The sequence below is a fragment of the Nymphaea colorata genome, chromosome 4, assembly GCF_008831285.2.
Source record: "Nymphaea colorata isolate Beijing-Zhang1983 chromosome 4, ASM883128v2, whole genome shotgun sequence".
Taxonomy (NCBI): Eukaryota; Viridiplantae; Streptophyta; class Magnoliopsida; order Nymphaeales; family Nymphaeaceae; genus Nymphaea; species Nymphaea colorata.
Window position 1 is genome coordinate 20517843 of NC_045141.1, and position 5845 is coordinate 20523687.

Below are 5845 nucleotides of genomic sequence, written 5' to 3' on the forward strand. Positions count from 1 at the left end.
TAAAATGAAAAATATATAATAAAATTTGGGGACAAGACGTCTCCAATTTCCTAAATACAAAAGGGATGCAAAAACAAAAGCAAAAAGATGAAATATACAATACAATGCACAGTGAGAAGTAAGGTGGTGTGGACAGAGAGGAAAGAAGGAGTGACACCGCTGCAAGGCGCCTCAACCGAATGGCAAACTGAACATCCCCGCACAAGACGAGCCAACCGAATGGCAAACTGAACATCCCCGCAGAAGACCAGCCAAACCAGCCAGTAATTTGGAGAGAGAGAGGTTCATAGGTGTGACGGTATCTCTTCACCTCCGCACAAGACGAGCCAGTAATTTGGAGAGAGAGAGAGGTTCTTAGGTGTGACGGTATCTCTTGTAATAGCAAACGTCCTCTTCAATTTAGCCATTATCGAAGAGTGTATATAAATCCCGCTATCAGTTACAACATCAAAGAATTTTCGCACTTCATACAGCCTACCAAGGTCGCCGACAGGTGAGCAAAGTATTCGCACTTTCTTCCCTAGGGTTAATGTCATTCTCTGCCATGTATATCCGTACCTCCGTTTCAGGGTCGTCTGATTCGAAGAACTTGATCGCCGATGCAGAAACTGAATCACTAAGATGGCATTCGTTTTTCTTAGCCTCCACGAAAAATTTAGCTGCCTCCTCTGTCTTCCCCCTCTTAATCAAGCATTCGAAGATCGTATTGTAGGTAATAGAATCGGGGAATGCGCCATTAAACGCCATTTCATCCAGGAGCTTGTAAGCATCATCGACCATGTCATCGGCCGCTCGACAGAACAAGCCAATCATCGTATTATACATTGTCACATTGGGCAGCAAATTGCTACTGATCATGATATCCCAGAGCTTAGAGGCGACCTTAGGATCATTCCTCTCAGCGAGCAAGCTGACAGAGTTCCGGAAGAACTTCATGCTAGGCGAGCAATTTCGGCTCTGCAACGCTTTTAGGTACTTGACAGTCTCTTCGATTTCAGAGGCCCTGACTAGAGTGGTCAAGAAGGCGTCGTAGGCCGACTTGTTCTCTGAATTCCATCCCATCCGACTGATCATCTCGGCGAAGGTCGTCATTGCCCTAGCGGCGTTCCCTTCCCTCTCGCAGCCCTCAAGCAGTATGGCGAAGGTATCAGCGTCCGGCGGGACCTTCCCCTTCATCTTGTCGAAAAATTCGAGCGCCTCCGACGTCTCCCTGCCCCTGCAGATGGCGCTGAGGAGGGAATTCACGGCAACCACATCCTTGGGGATGCCGTACCGGTCCAAGACGTCGAAGGTCATGAAGGCCTCGTTGAGGCGGCCGGCCTGCACGTAGCTGCTGAAGATGGAGGCGAAGGTGGAGACAGAGAGGAAGCCGCCGGCCTTCATCGACTTCGCGGCGTCCCACATCTCATCGAACAGATAGTTCTTCCCCAAAACGTCTACCACCAGGTTCCAGGACAAGGGGTTCACCCGCACCCTATGCAGAACCCACCGGAAAAACTTGACGGCGGCATTGGGGGAGCCATAGGACAGCTTGAGGACGACCTCGACGTCTTCAGGGGAGATGGGAATGTGGGTCTTAGCGAGGGCAGCCTCAATGTTCTCAGCCGGCGTCTTGGCGAAGAGTTCGCAGAGCAATCTGATCCTCTGGGGGAGGTCCGGGAAGTCCAGGTGGGAGGGGAAGGTCTGCCTCGGAGGCATTCGGCGGTGCCATGGTCGTCGTCGCCCTTGACAGAAGGGATTGGGGGAAGGGTCGGAGACGCAGTGGATGGTTTGGCGGTGGACGCAGATGCTTCCTTCGGGCGCTTTTTAGGAGAACGGCCATTCGACGAGGGTTTGGGATTGCCCACCCTTGCCATTTCGAAGAAGTGCAAGCTGCAGACTAAAGATGGGTCGGTCCAAGCAACAGAGGATGGAAACAACCCCCACAGAGGATGGAAACGACCCCCACTCAGTCGCTGGTGGGAAGGAAGGGATCTCCGTTGGGCCGTCGGCATGGCTGCGGACTCATGAAAATGGAAATGGGTTTCAACTTCGAGAGGTTAGAACGCGAACCTTAACCCACCCAACGAAATGTTTGTTCTACGGCCTAAGGCTGCACAGAGCAGAGTGGAGCACGAGTTCGGCACGACACTGTACATGGTCCGCCCACTCAAGCTGGCTTCCAATTAAAACATTGTTAAAAAAATCTTCAACTCAACTTATTTATAAACGAGTAGATCTTGAGTTCAAATTAATGCTCGAGTCGAATTTGATTCGTAAAAAGTTGATTAACTTAAGTCAGCTCCACTACATAATGAATTCTGAAATGTAACGAAAGAAGAGTTAAACAAAAAAAAAATCAGATTAAGTTTTTGCTTCGTATGGCTTACATTCCGTGATGTTGTACCACGTACAAGTTTTTCCTTGACTTTCATAAATCTAACTATTATCAAAAGGAAAAATTTGTATATGTGTTGATTAAACATAGTTTAATTTTCATATGAGGTTTGACAAACATTCCACAAAGAAAAAAAGAAAGAAAGAAGAGAAGATGACAATCCTTTATCTCTTGACCGTAAACGCTGACTTCCCGTCTCTTTGATCTTCATAATTATGTCATCCTCATAGCACTTCGAATTAGAAAATGTCTCGTACAAGGGAAGATAGAAACCAAATGGAAAACGACGCCAATATACCTTGTAAATTCAATACTAGATCGAATTCTTTTCTTGGGGGAGTTTGATTATCTTTTGGAAATTAGTCTCTTATACCATCCTCTGTTTACACTAAGGAAGACGCCCTAACGGTCTTCTTTTCATCCTCTTGAGTGCCATGCGCATGATTCTTTCATGCTTAAAATTCACTATCTTCTCATGCATAATGTTAGCTAGATAAGGACTAAACCACCAAAACAGATACGTATATATGGGGGAAGTCTTTGATTCCAAGTTCTTAGCTTCTCGTATCAACGGGCAAAACCTTTAACACACAGCAAATATTTGAACACCTCTGCAATTCTCTCTAGCTCGGCTGTTCTGATTGTAGTTATCTACGCAAAATCTATCTTTCAAATGTGAATTTAAACCTCCTCACTTAGATACAGTTTTCTCATTTAAATGCAATACGTGAACATCAAATTAAGCACAAAAGGCCAAGGCCAACGTCCCTATATATAGATTAAGCTACGGGAAGCCTCCCCATCAACATTCACAAACTAGCTATCTAGAAAGACGACATTTCTATTTGCACTCTTCTTGCTACCATGGGGACTACTCCTGCAACTACCATCCTCATGGCCCTTCTCCTTCCTTCGGTGCTTCTCCAATCAGTTACTAGAGCAGATAAGACCTTCAACGTTCTGAGCTACGGTGCTAAGGTCGATGCAGAGACCGACGACAGTCCTGCGTTTTTCAAGGCGTGATTGGCCATTTACACATGGACCAGAGAATTACTTGCTATGTTTTTTTATAAAGAGGCATTTGGTTTCCCAACTACGATTTTTATTTCTTAACTCTTTCATAATCATTGATCTATTCATCGTCCAAAATTATGGACCAACACAATGCATGATCACAAATGATGGCTTGTGAATAGCAAGTCTCTGGCATTCAGTGCATGCAATTTTCCAACAGCTGTCTCAAATGTTATGTTGTACAAGTGAGTTTAATGTCTTTTCATTAAACGTGCATGATTTTTTACCATGGAAGGCCACCACGAGTCTTGGTTACACAATGCATAAGACGAGTTTAAATAATTAAAGTTCCTATAATCTTGGCAACGATAAACATGAGAATATGATTTTTGTGGAACGATTTTCTTTTTCCTTTATCATTAATTTTGATTGATGTTGCTGGGATTCTTTCCTTGAATCTCTCTAGAACGGCTGCCTTCCAATCTTATTGTTAACATCCTCCCTTAAACTGGACGATAGATCTAAAATCCAAATTTGTTGTAGAACTTTGTAAAAGGTGAACATGCCATCTATTTGGTAGTGATTCAATGAACCCAAATTTGCTTCATGAAGTTTTTTGTGAAGGTAAATCGTGGTTTGACAGTGATTCAGAAAACCCAAGTTTGATTCCTCGAGATTTTCTTCACAGGAACGAGTCTTCGCTTTGGAGAAGAAGGCAACAATGTATCGGTCGTCTGCAGGCCACCTATGGGCTTGCTTCTTCTTCGTCAAGCATTCTGCTTTGATACTAAGTTAAAAAATAAAGAAGAAACAAAACAAATAAAAACTAACAATAAAAAGATTCTTTCCATTGAACGTGCATAGTTTTTCACCATAGAAGGCCACCATGACTCCATGAGCCTTTGTTACACAATGCATAGAACGAGCTTAAATAGTTGAAGTTCCTATAATCTTGGTAACGATAAACATGGAAAACTAAATCTGATTTTTGTGGAAAGATTTTCTTTTTCCTTTATCATTAATTTTGATTGATCTTACTGAAATTATTTCCTGAATTTCTCTAGAACAGTTGCCTTTCAACCATATTGTTAACACTATAATCTTGGCAACCATAAACATGGAAAACAATATCTGATTTTTATAAAAAGATTTTCTTTTTCCTTTATCATTAATTTTGATTGATCTTGCTGATATTCTTTCCTTGAATTTCTTTAAAACGGTTGCCTTTCAACCATATCGTTGACAAAACGAGGCAAGGGTAGCAGAAGAACAAACACGACAACATATAAGTAACTTGCTAAGGGATGCATAGAGGAGCCTTAACACAGAGCTGCTCTTGGCTCAGCAGCAACAACAACATACCACCTTCTCTCGTTCCTTCATGAATGCGAATCTCAACATTGCGAGTGTCTCCCAGTGCATGTACGAGTATGAAGATGGGGTCGGTGTCTTAGAGCAAGAGTCCATGGACTGAGTCTACTCTCTCATTGCCAAGCCCATCCAGACTGTCAAAGCAAACACCAGTCATTGTCCCCCACTCTATCAACCATGTTGGTGCCCATTAACCAAATCCCACTTATGATGATATGTATCATCATGTAATAAATTGGGCACAATAATATATTAAATTTAGTTTTTTGTATCTCTCTCTCTCAACACACATATGCACAAGTACGCACGCATTCTTCCTGGTTGCTGGGATGGAGTCTAATTTTATCTAAATGATAGGTTTGGTAACCAAACTTTTGCAGTTATCACTTCAGCAACTTTATTTGATCCAGTTGTTAGGGGAGGCACATCTATATTCTGGTTTAATTTCTGAAAGTGCCTTACAGTTCCCCTTCTGCAAGATCTGAGCTTTTGTGTCTGGAAACTCATATGTCAGAGCTGAAGAAGAGCATATTGATTACTAAATTACCGACTCGTTTCATACATTGTTCCCTAGTTATTTTCCGCTCCTTTTTCCATGATCTCTCCCTTGCTTTGCACCAGATTTCTGTGCCACGTTAATATATGTAAATTACAATAAAAAGTCTTTACAGTCACATACTTGTTTTAATTCTGCATCATTTCCCATTTGCATGAACGTCGTTTTCGTTCATTTCTGCTTCCTAAAACTGTCTCTCCCCACAATTTCAGTTTTACTTGTCAAATCCTTTTAATGCTCAAGGAATTCACTCTATTCCCTTCATGCGCTGCCTTCTAATGTTCATGCATCAACTTATGATTCAGAGATCACTTTTGATATCCTACTAGACACTGTGATATAATGGACTTCTACCTCTTTTTTGATTCAAGAAATGGATGTTTGTGGAGCAAGTTACAAATTACTTCCTCCTGAAGGGATGTACTGAGACCAGCATCATTTTTTCACCCTTGTGATTACCTTTTACTCTAAGGCCTCATTCGTTTCATCAAGTGGGCAAGGAACCAGTGGGTCTCAAAGATCGACCT

At 42.5% G+C, this 5845-nt stretch overlaps 1 pseudogene; it reads right to left on the reverse strand.

Annotated features, from left to right (window-relative positions):
• LOC116252488 (pentatricopeptide repeat-containing protein At1g77360, mitochondrial-like) lies at positions 1-2144 on the reverse strand (annotated as a pseudogene).
• Positions 2145-5845: the final 3701 nt, after the last annotated feature.